Consider the following 22315-nt stretch of genomic DNA (forward strand, 5'->3'; position numbering starts at 1 on the left):
TGTGGATCCAAGCCCCATGTTAGGCTCTGTGCTGACAGCTCAGAACCTGGAGCCTGTTTCACATTGTGTGTGTCTCTCTCTCTGCCCCTCCCCTGCTCATGCTCTGTCTCTCAGCAATAAATAAATGTTAACAAAAATAAAAGAGGTCTTGCACATATTTCATTAGGTCTATTCCTAGGGTTTTGTTGTTTTTTGATAATTTTGTAAATAGCAGTAGTCTAATATAATTTTTCAGTTTGTTGATATTATGTCAGATATCTGAGTTATATGAGGTATTGATCAGTAATTCTTTTATTGATTCTTTAAGTTTATTTGTATGTTTTTAGCGAGACAGCATGAGCAGGGGAGGGGCAGAGAGAGAGGGAGCAATAGAGAATCTCAAACAGGCTCCATGTTGTCAGCACACAACCCCACTCAGGACTGGAACCCCCAAACCGTGTGATTATGACTTCGGTTGAAACCAATAGTCAGACACTTAACTGATTGAGCCACCCAGGTGCCCCTAAATTTCTTTGTTTTAGTTCCAGTGTAATTAACATGTGGTGCAATGTTAGTTTCAGGTGTACAATATAGTGATTCAACAATTTCATACAACATCAGGTTCTCATCACAAGTGCCCTCCTTAATCCCTGTCACCGATTTCACCCATTCTCCTCTCTCCCTCCCCTCTGGTAATCAGTAGTTTGTTCTCTGTAGTTAGGAGTCTGTTTCTTGGTTTGTCTCTTTCTCTCTTTTTTCCTTTTGCTTGTTTGTTTTGTTTCTTAAATTTCACATATGAGTTATCATGTGATATTTGTCTTTCTCTGACTGACTTAGTTTTTAGAATTTCTTTTCAACATTGGAATTATGCTGGCCTCCTAAGACTGGGAATTATTCCCATCTATTTCCAAGAGAACTTGTGTAAGATTGGCATTATTCTTCCTTAAATGCTTAATAAAATCCGTGGGTAAAGCCATGCAGGCCTGGAGATTTCTATTATGGGAATGTTTATGATTATGATTTAATTATTTTAATAGCGATAGAGCTATTAAAGTTAAGTTCTACTTGTATCACTTGTTTTTGAAGAAATTTATTAACTTTATATAAAGTATTGAAAATATTGCCATAGAGTTGTTTATAATATCTCCTTTATCATGTTAGTCTTTGTAGGATCTATAATAACGTTTTCTTTGTGCATTCCTAATATTAATAATTTGAATTTTGTCTTGTGTTCCTTGATTAGTCATCTTGGGTTTTATCAATGTTATTAATTTTTCAAAGAAACAGCTTTAAATTCACTGGTGTCCATACCATTTCTCCATTTTTTATACAGTTTAATTTTTTTTTTTAATTTTTAAAAATGTTGGGGCGCCTGGGTGGCTCAGTCGGTTAAGCGGCCGACTTGGACTCAGGTCATGATCTCACGGTCCGTGAGTTCGAGCCTCTGAGCTGTCGGCACAGAGCCTGGAGCCTGTTTCAGATTCTGTGTCTCCCTCTCTCTGACCCTCTCCCGTTCATGCTCTGTCTCTCTCTGTCTCAAAAATAAATAAACATTAAAAAAATTAATTTTTAAAAATGTTTATTCATTTTTGAGAGAGAGAGAGAGCGAGCGCATGAGTAGGGGAGGGGCAAAGAGAAAGGGAGACACAGGATCTGAAGCAGGCTTCAGGCTCTGAGCTGTCAGCACAGAGCCTGAAGTGGGGCTCAAACCCACGAATGGGGAGATCATGACCTGAGCTGAAGTCAGATGCCCAATGACTAAGCCACCCAGGTGCCCCATCCATTTTTTATTGATTTTTGCTTTTATTATTACTGGTTTTCTTCTTACTTTGGACTTACTTTATTCTTCTTTTGCTACTTGAACACACTGGAATATTATTAATTTTTCACTTCCTTTTTCTAACATAAGCATTTAAATCTATAAAATTCACTATAATTAATACTTCACTGCATTTAATATATTTTGATAGTCTATGTTTTCATTATCATTTACTTTGAAATATTCTCTACTTTCCCTTATGATGTTATGTTTTACTCATGGATTATTTGAAATTCTGTAGGTTTAATTTCACAATACTTGAAAATTTTCTTCATGGTCTTATTGTTATTGATTTTTAACTAAATACCATGTGGTCAGAGCATGTTCTGATTACAATTACATAATATTTATTAAGCTTATTCTATGGCTCAGCTTATTGTTTATCTTAATGCTACATGTTCCTTTTAAATTAATGTGTGTTTTTTGGTATGGGAGTGTAATGCTCTTTAAACTCCAATTTAGTCAAGTTAGTTGAACAACATTTATTGTTTTTGTTTATTCCTACATCCTCTGTCCTTAAAGATATTTGGTATAAATGTTCAGTTATGGATTGTTGAAATTGTAGATGTATTTATATTCCCAGTATAAAATTTCTTTATATTTCCCTTGAGTTCTATTTTTTGCTTTGTGTAATTTTTAATAAATATTGAGGTGAAATTCATGTAACAAAATTGATCACTTTAAAGTGAAAAATTCAGAGGTATTTATTACATTCATGATGTTGCCCAACTGCCATTTTTATCTGCTTTTAGAATATCTCCATCACTTACCCATTTAACAGTCTCTCCTCATCCTTCCCTCACCCAGGCCCTGGCAACCACAAATCTGTGTTCTGTCTCTGTGGGTTTATTTATTCTGGATAGTTCATATAAATGGAACCATACAATATTTGTCCTTTTTTTTGTTTGGCTTCTTTCATTTGGCATAAAGATTTTGAGGTACCTCCAGGTGGTAACATATGTCAGTACTTCATCCCTCTTTTTGGTTAAATAACATCCCATTGTGTGTGTATGGGGGGGGCACACAATTATTTATCCACTAATCCATTGGTCAACATATGAGCTGTTTACACTTCCTGGCTGTTTTGAATAGAATGCTGCAAACATGCATGCACATGAACTTGTTTAAAGACCTGTTTGTTTTTAATTTTAAGTGGTATATGCCTAGGAGTAGAATTATGGGATTATACAATAATTCTGTACTTAACTTTTTAAGGAACCACCAAATGTTTTTCCCCCACTGCAGCTGATCCTTTTTGCATTCCTTCCAGTAATGTAAAAGTGTTCCAATTTCTCCACATCCTTGCCAACACTTGTTATTATTTTCCATCTTTTTATTATTGCTATCATTGTGGGTATGAAGTGGTACCTCTGTACCACTTATTTGTATTAGCCTAATTACTAATGGTGTTGAGCATCTTTTCATATGTTTCCTGGGCTTTTGAATATCTTCTTTGGAGAAATGTCAGTTCAAGTCCTTTGCCAATTGTTAAATTAGGTTGTCTTTTTGTTGTTGAGTGTAAGACATATTCTGGGTAATAGACCCTTATAGGATATATGATTTGCCAATATTCTTATAGGTTATGTAGGTTTTTCATTCTGTATTCATTTATTTTTGAGAGAGAGAGGGGGAGGAAGGGAGAGAGAGAGAGAGAGAGGGCAAGCAAGCACAAAAGCAGGGAGGGGCAGAGAGAGAGAAGACAGAGAAATTTGAAGCGGGCTCCAGGCTCTGAGCTGTCAGCACAGAGCCCGATGTGGGGCTTGAGCCCATGAACAGTGAGATCATGACCTAAGCTGAAGTTGGACACCCTACCCAATGACCCACCCAGGCATCCCCAACATTTTTAATTTTGATGAAGTCTTATTTATCAGTTTTTTCTCTTATGCATGTGTGTGTGTGTGTGTGTGTGTACACACACACACACACACACACACACACACACACACAACTGATTGCCAAATCTAAGGTCATGAAGATTTATCTCTATTATCTTCCAGTGGCTTCATGATTTTAGTCCATCGAATTAGGTTATGATCCATTTAGAACTACTTGTATATATGGTATGAGCTAGGATCCGACTTCTCTCTTTTATATATGGTTATTCAGTTGTCCCAGTACCATCTGTTGAAGAGACCCTCATTGAAAATCATTTGATAGTAGGTATATTGGCATACTTACAGACTCTAAATTCTATTGCATTTTTTCTCTCTTTCAATCCTTATGTCAGAACCACACTGTTTTTTGTTTCACAACTGTTGCTTTCTAGTAGGTTTTAGAATGAGGAAGTATGAGTTAGCCAGCTTTGTTCTTTTCATTATTAATTTAGCTATTTAAGACCCCTTTAACTCTGTATGAATTTGAAGATCATCTTTTCTATTTCTTCAAAAAAAAAAGGCCATTGGAATTTTGATATTATTTGCATTGAATCTGTTAATCACCTTGGATAGTATTGAAATCTTAACATTACTGAGTCTTCCATTTCATGAATATGAGATGTCTTCCAATTATTTTAGGTAGTCTTTCATTTATTTTTTAAAACATTTTATAATTTTCCACATGCAAGTTTTTTCCTGTTTAGTTAAATTTACTCCTATGTATTTTATACTTTTAGATCTATTGTACATAGAATTAATTTCTTAATTTCCTTTTGGGACTGTTTATTTTTGGTGTATAGAAACATGACTGCACAATGTGTTCTAGTTTCAGATGTGAGTGCCAGGAAAGGTTGATTACCTTAAACAAATAGGCTTGTCTTTGATTTGTTGATGTAGATCTGTGGAATGCTCATAGTATTTCCCAAGCCTCTCAAATTTGATGAGATAACCTTCAAATTCCATTTCCCCTGGGGGTCTTTTTTCCCCCCTGGGGGGCTTGTTAACTTTTGGTTTTAGTGTTCTTTTGTTTATTGGTTTGGGGGTTTGTTTTTCTTTCTTTGTGTTTTCCTGGTTTTAATATTCTTCACATAGGGTATAGGGCAAGTCTTACTCTAATTGGTGACTTTACTCATAAGGAGTAGCCTTTCTGTTATTTTAGCTGACTGCTATGGCTGTTAAGAATTTGTTGATGAGATAAGTATATAAGAATTGAGATCATACCATGCACACTTTCAGACCACAATGCTATGAAGCTTGAAATCAACCACAGGAAAAAGTCTGGAAAACCTCCAAAAGCATGGAGGTTAAAGAACACCCTACTAAAGAATGAATGGGTCAGCCAGGCAATTAGAGAAGAAATTAAAAAATATATGGAAACAAACGAAAATGAAAATACAACAACTCAAACGCTTTGGGATGCAGCAAAGGCAGTCCTGAGAGGAAAATATATTGCAATCCAGGCCTATCCCAAGAAACAAGAAAAATCTCAAATACAAAATCTAACAGCAAACCTAAAGGAAATAGAAGCAGAACAGCAAAGACAGCCTAAATCCAGCAGAAGAAGAGAAATAATAAAGATCAGAGCAGAAATAAACAATATAGAATCTAAAAAAACTGTAGAGCAGATCAATGAAACGAAGAGTTGGTTTTTCTGAAAAAATAAACAAAATTGATAAACCTCTAGCCAGGCTTCTCAAAAAGAAAAGGGAGATGATCCAAATAGATAAAATCATGAATGAAAATGGAATTATGACAACCAATCCCTCAGAAATACAAGCAATTATCAGGGAATACTATGAAAAATTATATTCCAACAAACTGGACAACCTGGAAGAAATGGACAAATTCCTAAGCACCCACACACTTCCAAAACTCAAACAGGAGGAAATGGAAAGCTTGAACAGACCCATAACCAGCGAAGAAATTGAATCAGTCATCAAAAATCTCCCAACAAATAAGAGTCCAAGACCAGATGGCTTCCCTGGGGAATTCTACAGGACATTCAGGCAGAGATAATACCTATCCTTCTCAAGCTATTCCAAAAAACAGAAAGGGAAGGAAAACTTCCAGACTCATTCTATGAAGGCAGCATTACTTTGATTCCTAAACCAGACAGAGACCCCAGCAAAATGAGAACTACAGGCCAATATCCCTGATGAATATGGATGCGAAAATTCTCAATAAGATACTAGCAAATCGAATTCAACAGCATATAAAAAGAATTATTCACCATGATCAAGTGGGATTCATTCCTGGGATGCAGGGCTGGTTCAACATTCGCAAATCAATCAATGTGATACATCACATTAATAAAAGAAAAGATAAGAACCATAGGATCCTGTCAATCAATGCAGAAAAAGCATTTGACAAACTTCAGCATCCTTTCTTAATAAAAACCCTCGAGAAAGTCGGGGTAGAAGGAACATACTTAAACATCATAAAAGCCATTCATGAAAAGCCCACAGCTAATATCATCATCAATGGGGAAAAACTGAGAGCTTTCCCCCTGAGATCAGGAACACGATGGATGTCCACTCTCACCGCTGTTGTTTAACATAGTGTTGGAAGTGCTAGCATCAGCAATCAGACAACAAAAGGAAATCAAAGGCATCAAAATTGGCAAAGATGAAGTCAAGCTTTCACTTTTTGCAGAGGACATGATATTATACATGGAAAATCCAATAGACTCCACCAAAAGTCTGCTAGAACTGATACATGAATTCAGCAAAGTTGCAGGATACAAAATCAATGTACAGAAATCAGTTGCATTCTTATACACTAATAATGAAGCAACAGAAAGACAAATAAAGAAACTGATCCCATTCACAATTGCACCAAGAAGCATAAAATACCTAGGAATAAATCTAACCAAAGATGTACAAGATCTGTATGCTGAAAACTATAGAAAGCTTATGAAGAAAATTGAAGAAGATATAAAGAAATGGGAAAACATTCCGTGCTCATGGGTTGGAAGAATAAATATTGTTAAAATGTCAATACTCCCCAAAGCTATCTACACATTCAATGCAATCCCAATAAAAATTGCACCAGCATTCTTCTCGAAGCTAGAACAAGCAATCCTAAAATTCATATGGAACCACAAAAGGCCCTGAATAGCCAAAGTAATTTTGAAGAAGACCAAAGCAGGAGGCACCACAATCCCAGACTTTAGCCTCTACTACAAAGCTGTAATCATCAAGACAGCATGGTATTGGCATAAAAAGACACATAGACCAATGGAATAGAATAGAAACCCCAGAACTAGACCCACAAAAGTATGGCCAACTAATCTTTGACAAAGCGGGAAAGAATATCCAATGGAAAAAAGACAGTCTCTTTAACAAATGGTGCTGGGAGAACTGGACAGCAACATGAAGAAGAATGAAACTAGACCACTTTCTTACACCATTCACAAACGTTAACTCAAAATGGATAAAGGACTTGAATGTGAGACGGGAAACCATCAAAACACTAGAGGAGAAAGCAGGAAAAGACCTCTCTGACCTCAGCCACAGCAATTTCTTACTTGACACATCCCAAAAGGCAAGGGAATTAAAAGCAAAAATGAACTATTGGGACCTCATGAAGATAAAAAGCTTCTGCACAGCAAAGGAAACAATCAACAAAACTGAAAGGCAACCAACGGAATGGGAAAAGATATTTGAAAATGACATATCAGACAAAGGGCTAGTATCCTAAATCTATAAAGAGCTCACCAAAGTCCACACCCAAAAAACAAATAATCCAGTGAAGAAATGATCGGAAAACATAAATAGACACTTCTCTAAAGAAGACATCCGGATGGCCAACAGGCACATGAAAAGATGTTCAACGTCGCTCCTCATCAGGGAAATACAAATCAAAACCACACTCACATATCACCTTATATCAGTCAGAGTGGCCAAAATGAACAAATCAGGAGACTATAGATGCTGGCGAGGATGTGGAGAAATGGGAACCCTCTTGCACTGTTGGTGGGAATGCAAACTGGTGCAGCCACTTGGAAAACAGTGTGGAGGTTCCTCAAAAAATTAAAAATAGACCTACCCTATGACCCAGCAGTAGCACTGCTAGGAATTTACCCAAGGGATACAGGAATACTGATGCATAGGGGCACTTGTACCCCAATGTTTATAGCAGCACTCTCAACAATAGCCAAATTGTGGAAAAAGCCCAAATGTCCATCAACTGATGAATGGATAAAGAAATTGTGGTTTATAGACACAATGGAGTACTACGTGGCAATGAGAAAGAATGAAATATGGCCCTTTGTAGCAACATGGATGGAACTGGAGAGTGTGATGCTAAGTGAAATAAGCCATACAGAGAAGACAGATACCATATGTTTTCACTCTTATGTGGATCCTGAGAAACTTAACAGAAACCCATGGGGGAGGGGAAGGAAAAAAAAAAAAAGGAGGCTAGAGTGGGAGAGAGCCAAAGCATAAGAGACTCTTAAAAACTGAGAACAAACTGAGGATTGATGGGGGTGGGAGAGAGGGGAGGGTAGGTGATGGGCATTGAAGAGGGCATCTTTTGGGATGAGCACTGGGTGTTGTATGGAAACTAATTTGACAATAAATTTCATATAATAAAAAAAAAAGAATTTGTTGATGAGAACTCTCCCTACTGGCTCAGCAAGTACTTCAACATCCCTCAGCAGTCTTTTCCCTCAATAGTGATCAACCCCTAGTATCTCTGTTCAGGTCTCAACCTCATAGTGGCTGCTCTCAGGAAGTCTTGGTTGGTCTCTTCCTGATCACATATAACCAGTCATCAACCACAGACTTGTGGACAATTCTGAACCCCTTCTCTTCACAGCCTCCATTCCCCAATATTCCAATCCACAGATTTGATACATTTCAGCAGCTTCAAATTCTGATTTCTTCTTAATTTCAATAGGACAGTCTTACTCTACTAGATCTGCATCAATTTTTGCCCAAGTAGGGATATTTTCCCCAAGCAGGTGATCAAGGAGCTCAGCTCATGAGTTCCTCTTCTCATAGGTTTAGTCTTGTACTACCTATTTTCCACTCCCTGAATAACATGTAGCGACTAGACCCAGTTTTATAGCTGTTACGGCAGGAGAGATAGTCTGGTAAAAATCATTTCACCATAACCAGAAGTGGAAAACCCAGCGTAATTATTTTAGTTTCCCTGTCTGTTAATTCCATCTAGGCCATTTCTTGAATGTTTTCTCTCTGAGTATGAGGTGCATTCACTTTCTTCATCATATGCCTTGAAATTTTTTATTGAATGCTAGTAGTCATTTTGTGTAGAAGAATAGTAGAAATCGAGATAAATGATGTCTGACTCTAAAAGAGGGCATTCCACTTCTTCTGATAAGCTAATATTGGAGAAGAAAGCTTGAGTGAATTTAACTTTTTGATGACTTGGGTCTGGGCATGACTGTAGGTTTAATTGATTTAGATTATCTCTAATTTCAAAATTGTGTGGGCCATATCAGGAGTTTTCCTTTGGAAGGACTTGGGGTATGAACACTAGAGATATTCCAGAGATCTTTTTTATGCTTTATAGACAAGTGTCCAGCTTTCTGAATGCTAGGAGATCTCCCTGTACTTTACAGACTAGCTCTAAGCTTTTGGGTTGCTGAAAAATTCTCTTTGTTATCTACTTCCTATCCACCTCCTGTTTCCTGTGCCTATAGAGATCTCTTTACTGCCTCATTCTAACTTTCAGAAGACAGCTACAGTATTCTTGTGGAAAAGTGATTTCTCTCAGCTTTGCTAATAGGTCTTTGGCACATTACCCCTTTTCATTTGGTACTGGAATGAGTTTTTGTGTGGATGCAGGCTTAGTCTATGGCTAGGGCTCCTTAGAATTCTAATCTGTCTTGCCAGCCCCCACATATATTTCACAAATTTGTAGAAATTTGTATTTTTCTTTAGTATCCCAGCCTATGGCGAGTTTGTTCTCTTTGTGCTTCTCTATTAGGGATTATAGCAGTCATGGGTCTTTTGTTCTACTATCAAGTGCTTGTGACTTTTGGAAATGTATTTTGCTTAATTTGTGTAGGCTGTCTAGTGGGTTCCCAAAGAGCTAGCTTGTTCTCATTGTTAGGTAGAAGTGATATTCTCTTGAAAATATTTCCTCTGTGTTTTTGGTTTTGTATACATGTATATTTATTTCTGAAATCAGGTTTCCCCCCAAAAAATGTTCAGATAGGGATCCACCATGCTTTGAGTCTTCAGGTAATCACAAATTAGAGTTCATAAATGTGGTATTCAAAAGACAAAATTTTGAGCATGATCTAGCTAGTATTTAGGGGTTTGGGAAGTTTAATGTACCTTAGAAGCCTAGAAAGCATGTATAACTGTTCTTCTGGGCTATGAGCCCTCAGAATTCTCCCTTCTGAGTACTTAATTTACTGACTGCATAATCTATACGTAACTGTTCCTACATGACAACTTCCTAGGATAGTCCCTTGACTCCCTTGAATGAAGCAGAATGAATGAAGGAATGAGGAAGACCCAAAATGGGAGAACTCTAGAGGGAAAGGGGTAGAGACAGAGGTAAGTATGGGGATAGGCAGAGAAGGAGGCTGGAACACTGGAAATAGAATAGGCAGGGAGGCTCTAGGAGAGAAATCAGGCAGTCTTCCTAGCAGAACAGGAGGCTGATGGCTCTAACCCAGTAACTCAGTTCCTATGTGTCCTCAGTATCATCTGTGGAGAGAGTCAGTGAGCAAAGGAGGGGAGGGTGGCTGGCCTGTTCCTGTGAGTTATTTCTGGATGCATTATTCATATTTGATAAATCATTTAGAGGCAGCTACTTTATTAGCTTATAAAGCACATTATATGGTTTTAAATTGTTAATACAGGCTGTTGTGATGCATATTGTACCTCAGAAAAACCATGCATCACTTTAATTCATAGCCTCATTATAAAGCTTGTTACAGAGTGCTGCATTATTGCATGAAGAATAGTGGAGTAACATTTCTGCAAGAAACCTGAATGTTTTATTTACATCATTGGTGGCTTGGTATAACATATAAGAAATGCTTTTGAAGATGGAACCGGATCAGATTCTGAATTTTGAGGACAGATACCTAACATCTGCCTCCTCTAGACTTATCTTAATACAGACTTAGCACCTGGTTTGAGGCTGCATACATAAGTATCCAGAAAAGTCTTGCTTGACTTGCTTGGTGCCCTTGGATGAGTTGGCTTGTCCACTTCTTTAGGATCCCCAGAAACATTAGTGCAAACCTGATCCTAGGACTTGCTTTTCTTTATTCACTTAAGAGTCCTTGATCTCTGCCTATGTGCCAGATACTGTGCTGGACCTAAGATATAAATGATTAGTAGCATAGTCTTATTCCCCGACTTCATGAAATTTGCCGGTGTTTCCAACTAAGAAGGAGAGAAGGATGGGTTTGTGCTGGAGTGTTGAAATTAACTGAGTTACAATCTACATCTATAATTTATAGGTGACAAGGGTAGCATGCTAGTAAATAACCAAATTTTCAGAAGTCTGAGTGATCAGTAGGCTTTCATTCAAACTGAAATTCAGACCACCTCCTCCAGGAATCCCACCTCGACAAAGGCAAATCTAAATTGGAATCTTGATTCATTTACTGGTTGTTTGTCCTTGGGTAGGTCACTTAGCCTCATTGGTACTGAGCTTTCTCATCTGTAAAATGAGAATAATTGTTGCCTTATCTCACTGACTCACAATGAATATTCAATACAAGGCTTAGCTAAGAGTTTGAGACATTGCAAGTGCTCAGTAATTTGTTGGTGTTTCAGTCATTCAGCAGCTGAAAGTAGAACATGGCAATGCTCTTCAAACTCCCCCTGAAACATGCTTAGGTGCACACCATGGAATTCACAATTGTAAAGTATCAAGTATGAAATTATATTTTAGATTAGTGGCTAAAGCCACTAAAAATTAAAGGTTCTCTTTAGACAATGTATAATCTAATTTAATACCTGTGCTTTGGCATCTTTCTCCCCTTGTGAATTGCTACTCTGTGCATGACTTTCTGGAATTTAAAGTAGGGAACTGTCTCCCATTTGAAATCAGTGGAAACTCTAAGTAGTTCATGGTGAGGGTTCATATTGAAGAATAATTGGGAAGGATGTAGGTTGGAAGAGGAAAAGTGATGAAAGGCATTAAACATTAGTTCAAATAATACAGGCTTGAGGAAATGATAGTAGGTAGCCAATGCTGGTCCCCAAAGATTTAGAAAAAGGACTACAACATCAGAGCTTGACTTTCGGAGGTCATATGAATTGGTGTGTGACTTGGTATGGGGATGGGGGAGGGCTAAATTAAGGAAGACCAAGTGTTGACCAGTTTAGATGATAGAGCAGTCTTAGCATCTTCCAGATTCTGCAATTACTTCCTTCCCCAATTTTCCTGACCTCTGAACCACCAACTCATATGGGGCATCCAAGTCCCACATTGGCATAGTCTTCCTTCATGATACAGAAAAATTATGCCACCTGCAACTCTCATTAAGAAATAAGTACTCCTGTAAATTTCTTGAGGATCTCTAGGAAAAGCAGAGTTAAGAAAACTTTGAAAAGAAAGAAATTAATACCTGAGTGATATTATTATACTGTACTAAACTTTGGAATTAGAAAATGCTTCCTTCATATATAATGAAAAAGTGCAATAACATTTGCCTTTATGTTTATTGTTAATGTATGGAATGATGGAATGTGGATGTCTGTGCCTCCAAATCAGCTTCATGCTGCAAGGTTAGTCTTACTAGAAATAATTTTTTTATGATTTATGAAACACTTTTTTGAATGTTGAAAACAGAAAAAAAATACAAGGTTCACATATTTTAGAGTTAATGAGGCTCAATGTTAGCTAGTCATTTACATCAAAAATAAGCATAGGAAGAAGAGGAAGAATCTGTGCAAATACTTTTTTTAGATGGAATCTGTGCTAACAGGTGAATATCCAGACCAAATAAACTTTTTTTTTAATCTGGCACCCTTTGATTTCTGAATCCATAAAATAGAGTAAGGGAAAGAAGTGCCAACATCCCAAAGATCCTCTAGAAAATGAAGTTGCTAACATTGGCTGACTTTCTTCTTTTTACTTGCAAAACCAGTACTTCCACATGCTTTCACTCTGATTTCAAGACTTTGGCATTTTTATTAAAGTAAGAGGCAGATGAGTGATGAATCCTAGTCACATTCACTTGGTGTTACACAGAAAAGTAGTCTTTTTAAAAATTTTTTTTTAACATTTATTTATTTTTGAGACAGAGAGAGAGAGAGAGAGAGCATGAACAGAGGAGGGTCAGAGGAAGAGGGAGACATGGAACCTGAAACAGGCTCCAGGCTCTGAGCTGTCAGTACAGAGCCTGATGCGGGGCTGGAACCCACAGACTTCGAGATCATGACCTGAGCTGAAGCCAGACGCTTAACTGACTGAGCCACCCAGGCGCCCCGAAAAACTACAGTCTTAATTAAAAGGCAGGAACTCATGGATCCATACAGAAATCATGACATAATCGACACAGTATCTATCTGTCCAAACAATGTGCTTAGGAATGGTTTCTCTCTCTCTCTCTCTCTCTCTCTCTCTCTCTCTCTCTCTCTCCCTCTCCCTCTCCCTCTCCCTCTCCCTCTCCCTCTCCCTCTCCCTCTCCCTCTCCCTCTCCCTCTCCCTCTCCCTCTCCCTCTCCCTCTCTCCTCTCTTTCTCCCTCTCCCCCCCTCCCCCTCCTCCTCCTCCTCCTCCTCCTCCTCCTCCTCCTCCTCCTCCTCCTCCTCCTCCCTCCTTCTCCTCCTCCTCCCTCCTTCTCCTCCTCCTCCTCCTCCTCCTCCTCCTTCTCCTTTCCCTTCCTCTTGGTTAAAACTGAAATACTTAGCTAGGGAATGTCCTCAGTCAGCTCCAAGGCTATATTTACCAAGTTCAATGAAGCTTCTCAGGAGTCACCAGGAAATGGCTCCCATGGTACAGCTGGATACTGTTAAAGGAATAGAATCTCCTTCAGATTTTGAACTGTGGACAGTTTTTTCATTCCCCCTTTGTCATTACTTTCTCCCAGCTCCCAAGAACTCCGGGACTTGTCTGCTGCTTTCTGCTCTCTTGTTGGGGTTCTTCTTCCTCCTGGAAAAGGGAAGAAAGTAGAATAGTTTCCTAAGTACAATTTTTGTTTGAAAATAAAGCATGCAAGCTCCTTTTACATTTTTCTGAGGTGTTTACTGCTAATAAAAGCAAACAGGGGATGTTAAGAAGAAACATGAGACCTGCATGCACCTGCAAACACCACTATCCTTTACATATATGTTGATCTTTACACTGTGCAGACTCATTCTGTAGGTAGGATCTTACTGGGAAGGGACAGCATTACTATGTTTATACTCATTTCTACTTGACAGATGAAGAAATGGAGGTCCAGAGAACTTGAGAGATTTACTCTGTAGCTAGTAATGGTGGAACTGGTTATCAATGCAGTGGGAGTTTTATCTACATGACTTCTAACAGAGCAGGAGGGATATTTAAAACTGCCAGTAGGAGTTTCTCTAGAATTTGCTAAAATGTTACTGGAATAAAGCTGTTTTTAATATAATTATTATTATTTTTAAGCATTTATCATCTAAGTGATATATGTGTATGCATGGACAAATGCATGAACATTGAACCTAACAACAAACTTACAAGGGAGGAATTTTCTCCCTAATTTTATAGACTGGAATTTTGCTTTATTCTAATTGCACATTTCTGAATGATGAACTGAGAGTCCCCTCATTTCCCTCATGCCCCGTCACGGGGCATCCGTCATGGTCTCTCACCACAGGCCACTCCATAGGATGGTCACACATGATCATATTCCTGCTCTTCTAGGAATGGATTTCTCCTATATCACTAAGGGGAGCAGGGAAGTACAGGTTGGGAGGGGGAGGTAGCTTCTCCTTCCTCACTGCCTGCCCACATCTGTCTCTTCTAGACCCATCCTCTAAGTGCCGTCTGATCTTCTTAGTAATCACTCTGTCATCCTGTAACATGGCTCAAGGCTGGCACGTAAAGTTACAATGGTTGTACATTGCAACTCTGGGGGCGCCATTTACTTGTGTAGTTACAACCAAAGGGTGTTTTCTGGAAGATGGCAATAAAGAGTCTGGAGGAACAGGTGGCTTTTTCTCCTTCATACAAATGCACCATTTGAGTTGTGTGGCTCCTTGTGACCCTAGTTTGGCTGCGCAGTCTGAGGTAGGGGCCACAATTCAATCATCTGGCCACGCTTCCTGCCTATCCAACTTGTCTTTTTCAGTGATCTGAATGGCACATAGTCCTTGTTCCAGACAGAAGGTTCACAGTCTAATTATTAGAGGTTATAGGTATATATTATTGTCTACACATAACTAGATGCAAAATTTTAGTCAAGTATAAACGGGTATCCTGTTCTCACAGAAAAGATTGCTTTACATCTGTCAAGTCTTTATAGTTCTGTATTTCCTTTGCATTACAAAAAAAAAAAGTTTGTGGCATGATAACTAAATTGTCCAAAGTATGTTTATTAACTACTTTTTTAAAAAACAAGTTTCCTTCTTTCTTTGACTACAAGTCACTGGTAATGTGTTTTTATAATCTTTTTTCCTATTTTTTTTGATAATTGACTATATAAAATCTTTAGACTATTCTTTGGGAACAGATCTGCTATATTTCTTTACATGAATATTCTGAAATAGAGTGACCACACCTCTTTATTGGACATGCAGAGTGTTTCCATTTTCATTTTGCTATTATAAATGGTGTGACCATCTTTTTGTACATTGAAATGATTTTTTTCCTTTAAGATAGATTCTGAGAAATGGAATCATTTGGTAAAACAGCAGAAGTATGTTTAACGATCGTGAAATGCGGAACCAAACTGATTTACAAGGAACACTGTTATTTTATTCTCCTAATAGAAGCATTTGAAAAAGCCTGCCTCATTGCACCATTACCAACCTTGAAACAATTTGATAGCAAATAGAATACCCATTTTTTATATGCTTTTCTTTCTTATTTTTTAGAGATGTTAAACATCCTCTCACATGTTTATTAGCCATGTTATATTTCTTATTTTTAAAACACTTGTTCCTGTTCCTAGTGCATTTATCTCTTATTATGTTAGTGCTTTCCTTACTTATTTTCAGGGGCACATTACTTATTAATGGCATTATTTATTTGTTTATCATATATTTAAAATATATTTCTGAGTTGAGATTTTTAATCTTCTTTTGTTTTTCAGCTAAGAGAGTCCGCTACTCTAAAGTCACCACAGAGGTCAGTGACATGTTTAATTACATATGATTTTAGGACAGTATATATTTATTCTTTAAAATAATACCTTAAGTTGTATGGCATTTATGTGTCTATGCGACATGCATCTTGGTGATGTGGTATAATTTGGTTATCCAAATGGTCAATGTTGCTATCTCCTTCTCCTAGATACCCAACTTTTCCCCATTTGTTTGTAGTTTTCCTCATTTCCTGGGGAATCAGTTCACCTGATGCCCATCTGCTCACTCTGCTCATAGCACTCCAGCTTATCCCCCAAAGAATCCACCTTTCTGCCCTTTGATTTGACTTAATAATCCTAATAATCATCTGAAATTTTTTAAAAGAATATACTGTGTACATGAGGTCAAAATACTAATACCCTCTCAGATGTTTAATATTTTAAAAATTTCATTAGGTAACTGTATGTCTTGTCTCCATTTTCTTTTAAAAATAACAGAAAAATATCTGGTAAGACTGATGAATCAGTAGTAATATACAGGTAGATTAGGAAAACATAGTAGGGAAATGGCCATCCACATCACTGTTGGAAAGAAATATAAAGGAAAACTTTTTGGTAATTAGAGACATTTGGAATTATGTTTTTATGTTACCTGAAAGCATTGAGTTCTCTAAGTTGTCTGATATTCCCTGAGGTAAACTCCATAACCATAAATATGAAAAAGACTAGGTTTTGAGGCTTTGTGGACAATGGATGAGCATTAGGAGAATGCAGATCTTTAGGAGAATTGAGCAAGGAGAAAGAAGACTGTGGTCAGGGTGACTGTAAATCAGGTAAGAGCAGATGTGAGCATATATCAACTATTGTTTTATCTCATCTATTGGCCCAAAAGCTAATCTTAGCCTTTGTTTTGGCATTTAGTTGTCTACATTTAGCTGTTTTAATACATTTATAGATTTATTCACATATCTCTTTTTTATATATTTTTTTAAGATTCTGGAATTCTGTTCTTTCAAGGAATCAGAACTGCTTTCTCTGACCAAGTAGTGGTCCTGCTACAGATTTAAGGACTCTCATATAAAAAAAAATAACAAAAAAACAAACAAACAAAAACCCTCTTTAGTCAATACACAGGTGCTTAAATTATTATGGAAGGTGGTATTGTTTGGATATTTGAAATTCAGACTCTAGAATCAGAAAATAAGGGTTCTTTGTATTCTTCTACCATTTATTTACCAGACAGTTAAACTATCTATGCTTTAGGTACATTTTTCATAAAGTAGGACAGGTAATCATGGTACCTACTGTATTTGGATTTTTTTTTTGGAAGGGTGGGCAGGGAAGAATTATATAGTTCTTACTCTGGTACTGAGTATGTAGCAAGCACTCACCATACATTAGCTATGCAGTAGTAATGCCCCGCCCTCTGGGGAATGTTAGATGTTGTCTTATTGACATGTGGAAGAGAAGAAAGTCTATATGACTAAAGGCTATATGTCTCCTTGAGACAGCATTTTATCATAGCAAGAAGAAAAGTTTGCAAATAAGTTCTTTGAGAGCTAAGGTTGTTCAGAATACAGTCCCTTGTCTTTAGTAGATTAATAATAAATATTTGTTCAATTGGGAATCAAATCCACAATGTTTTGACCTTGGTAAACAATCATATCTAGGGTCTTCATTGACTCTACTCTGCAGCAATGAGGGCTGTCATGACTCTTTTTAAGCCAGCTCTTGTGGATCTCATTTTCTTTATGGGTAATATGAAGGGAAAGAGAAGATACCCTTTCTTTAAGCTCCATACCAGCTCTATGATGCTGAAATTCTCTGACTATCCCTAGTATACTATGATAAAATTGTACTCTCTGGGAATACAACAGGGAGCACCAAAACTGGGGTGGGTACAAGGTGGAATAAATCTGGAGGTGCAGAGATGTTCTGTCTTGCCCTAGGACTTGAAGCCTAATGCACATCCTGTTTCACCTCCTTTCCCTTCCAATTAAATAGAGTTCTGCTGCATTCCAAGTGCAAGATAAACAAGGCATTTATCCCAGTCAATTTTAACAACCTTCCCTTTGTACATTTGCATATAGCTTAACTTTCATACAACCACGGGAAGCTCATAAAATCTCAGCCTGCACTGACCATAAAAAAAAAGGTATTTTTGTATATTGTTGGGTTTGTATACTTCCTTGAGGCACTAGAGGAACTGCAGGAGCCTTTAAAACTAATTAACAGCCCCCTGTTGGGGACATGGCACTTTGCAGTGATTTATCCTGGGTGGGAGTGCAGACCTGTGCTGCAAGAACTTCCAAAGCTGTGTGCAGATCTGAGGGGATTTGTGAAGCGGTGTTATTTACCACACACCTCCCACTACCCACTTTTTGGTGGAGAGTGGAATCAAAATATCTAATGCATCCCCATCTTAACAGGAGAGATGACAACAGGTAATTCTTTACAACGGTGCTGCTGCTACAGTTATAGCCTCCCAGAACTTAAGATGAGTTCCCCCTCCCACTACATACGTTACTGTGTGTTTTAGCAAGTCAGGTTAGAGTGCTGCCTGGTACTTCTGACGTGTTTTAAAACATGTATGACTCTAGAACCTGGTGTAGTTATTGCTGTCCTAACGCTTTGGGCTGCAAACAGTTTCCCTTTCTCCCAGTAATAGAATGCTCTGATGCTATTAGATACTAGATTTTTAAAGCACTTTTTCCCTCAGTAATTTTCTAGCTGCAGAAGCAGATTTATTTTCAGTGGCTAATTTCCCCCCACAAGTCCCTGAAATAGTTATGAAGGGCATGGGGGCAACATGGTTGTTTCCATTCCCACTGACTCCCCCCCCAGTGCTCCCTTCTCACATAAGGGAGTTTATTTTTGACCAGCAAGTAGACTTGAGATCAAGCAAGAAAAAAAAAGAAAGAAAGAAAAGAAAACTAATTTAGTATAAGAGAAAAAAAAAAAAAAACATACAAGCATTCCAGGGACGAAGATCCAGAATGACTGGAGTATTCTTGGATCCACCTACATCATGTGCTAGCTGAGTAGCCATCGAGAGTTACTACAGCTTTCCAATCCTGAATTTCTTCATCAATAAAATGAGAATTAAATGAAACAATCTTTTCCTGAATCTTAGCACAATCAGTATCCCATGGAAAGGTTGAAATGGATTTATAAAGGAAAGAAGCTTTGATTGGAGAATTTCTGGCATCAGAGAATTTACATTTGAACTAGACGTGAGCATTATTCTTACATTTATAGGTCTACCTGGTGTGTCTGAATGAGAAAACAAGTAGGCTTTGGCTTTGTCCCTCATCTCCACTGCCTTGTCACCTATTCTACTTCCTACTTGTGCTCCCAGGGAGTCCTCACCCTTTGCCCCTAGTCTACATTTGCCTTCTGAGAGGCCACAGGAACTCACCAACTTTTTTGACTCATTCTTATATGGTTCCATGATTATCTTAGTCTTCAGTATTGAATTGTAAACCCTCACAGCCAAGACAGGATCCCATGTGAACTGTGCTATGGCCATTCTAACATAGATATACCTCAGGTAAGGCTACCATCTTGAACTATAAGAGGATAGAGTCAGATTTATTCTTATCTATAAAAAAGCATTAATTTAAAATATATTTTTAACTTTCTTTTTTAGTATTTCTATTCTTTGTTATGTCTGAAGGATATGAAATAGAAGGAAAAGAGAGAATATGCACAGAACGCAAGCTCAGATAGACATAATATGGATTCATTCTACTAAACAAACAAAACCAACTTTTAATTCAGTCATGTTTGGATATGGCACTTTTTTACTGAAACAAGATCATTGAAAAAATATGACATGAAAATATTTAGTGAAACTCTTGAACACATGAAAGGCATTGAAAAATGAAAAAGTCGGGGTACCTGCATGGCTCAGTTGGTTAAGTGTCCAGTGCAGCTCTTGGTTTCGGCTCAGGTCATGATCGCATGGTTTGTGAGTTTGGTTCTGAGCGGACAGCACAGAGCCGGCTTGTGATTCTCTCTCTCCACCCTCTCTCTGCTCTTCCCCCATTCATTCTCTCTGTCTCTTTCTCTTGAAATAAATAAATAAACTTTAAAACAAAAAGGAGAAAAAAAAGATTAACAATGGAAAATACCACCTTTTATTTATACAGCATTCTGCATATTTTAAAAATTTTTTTCTTTTATGACTAATAAAAGACTGAATCCCACATTATTTGTGAAAGACCAGGGAAGGTATTTTTTATCCAAATTTATGGATAAAGAAACAGTTTCAGGGTCCAAGGTCATATGATAAATAAGAAGTTCCTCTCTGTGGCAATTAGGCTTATGAAAAAAAATCCTCAACAGAGTCTAGAAGTTTTTGTTTTTGTTTTTTTGTTTTTGTTTTTGTTTTGTTTTGTTTGTTTGTGTTTTTAAATTGGCATATTCTAAATCCAGTCAGAAAAATGAGAGGGTAAAGCAAGTCAGTTAGAAGAGAAAAAGGACATTTCTCTTTTTTTCTTCTTGAAATGTATTAAATGCAACTGTAGTTTTGAGAATCTGAATATACAAAATCTGAAATTAGCCAGTTTTGGAAACACACAGTACCAATTTGGATTTATAAGATTAAACAGGGAAACATTTTTTTCATACTTTTAGATTGATATACCAACTTTGTTTTTATTAGTTTAAAATAATTGTATAGATATATGTGTATTGACAAGAAATGATATGGGATGTTCATCAAATACATTTAAGGAAAAATATGAAATAAATTTTAATTCTGTTTCTGTTTAAAATACCTATATTTACTTATATGTAGAATTCAACAATAGAAAAAGTCTGAAATAGCAGCATGAACATTTTTTTCAGCTTTACTGAAGTATAGTTGACAAATGAAATTGTCCAAGACATTTAAAGTGTACAACATGATGATTTGATCTATGTAAACATTGTGAAAAGAGCACAAAATTTTAATAGCAGTTATCTTGGAGTGGAAAGATGATGGCTGGGTTTTTTTTCTCACATATTTACTGCGTGTGTGTGTGTGTGTGTGTAAGAACAATTCTACTTTCTCAGCAAATTTCAATTATACAATATAGTGTTACCAATGATAGTCACCATATTATACATTAGATCCTCAGACCTTATACCTCTGTCTACTTCCCCTCTCCAAAGCTTCTGGCAACTACTTTTCTACTCTCTGTTTCTGTAATTTTGACTTTGTTTTTAGATTCCACATATATGTAATTCCATGTAGTGTTTGTCTTTCTCTGGCTTATTTCACTTAGCATAATCCCCTCTGATGTCATCCTTGTGGCTGCAAATAACACAATGTTCTTTTTCAAGGCTGAATAATATTTCATTTTATATACACACACACACACACACACACACACATATATATTTGTTTGTTTGTTTGTTTGTTTTGTTCTGTTCGCTAAAAATAATGTTAACCTTATAGAGCCAGAAACATTATTTGGGGGCTATAGTCACAACATTCAGATCATGTAGAATCACACCAGAAGAAAAGTATGCACTTAATTGGTTATTGGGATTCCTTTTGTAGGTATTTTATCTATGCAGATTTCTTTTTCCTTTGTGACAAGTTGCTGAGCCCTGATCCTGAAAAACTGAAGTTTTGTTGGAATTTAGGAGGGAAAGAAGAAATAACTTTGGAATTCCAAATGCTTCCTCAGATTCAAAACTTAGCCATCCCACTTAACTAGTTTTGTGCTTCAGGCAAGTTTGTCAACACTTCTGTGCTTTAAGTAACAGAATTGTAGTACCTGTCTCCTAGGGTCAGTGAAGAGTACATGAGCTAATGCAGAGTACCTTAGTGAGCATGAATAAATGCTCAATTTCATCATCACTTGGCAGGTATGATGACTTGATTGTAAGCCCAAGACAATGACAGTGCTGAGAACAGAGAAAAATGTTGCATTAATAATTAATAAGATGAACTTGATGGCAAGTAAGGGTAGCTTTAAACAATGTTGGTATTTAATATCCTATGTATTAAACAGTCCAGTGGTAGCCTTTCTAGGGTTTGTTTCAGCAGCTCAATGATGACACTAAAGACTCAGGAGCTCAATTATCCTCAAATATGATTTTGTCCCATGCATGATATGTTGCAGCTTTAGGCAGAAAGAATATGGTGGAAACCAAATTATGTGTAAGGAAAATTTTTCCTAGGAACAGTACCTCATCCTTCTTCACCCCAAAGATTTTACTTTATGCCTTATTGTGGAGAAATGGGTGGTGCAGCCACCCATAACTGTGAGAGAATCCAGATAAAGCAAAAGTATGGTAAAAGAGTATTGGATTGCATTATTCATTCTCTGGAATTGGACACATTGTTCTCTGGACAGAGTAGCGGTGTCTTGAGCATGGACAGAGGAGGGTGGTAGGACACTTTAGGTATGTAGTGTTTGTCATGGAAAGACTTAATT

At 37.2% G+C, this 22315-nt stretch overlaps 1 pseudogene; it reads right to left on the bottom strand.

Moving 5' to 3' along the window:
* The window catches only part of LOC102970123, a 97819-nt pseudogene extending 78886 nt beyond the window's left edge, over positions 1-18933 (bottom strand).
* Between the last annotated feature and the right edge of the window lie 3382 nt (positions 18934-22315).

This window comes from Panthera tigris, chromosome A3 (assembly GCF_018350195.1).
Source record: "Panthera tigris isolate Pti1 chromosome A3, P.tigris_Pti1_mat1.1, whole genome shotgun sequence".
NCBI lineage: Eukaryota > Metazoa > Chordata > Mammalia > Carnivora > Felidae > Panthera > Panthera tigris.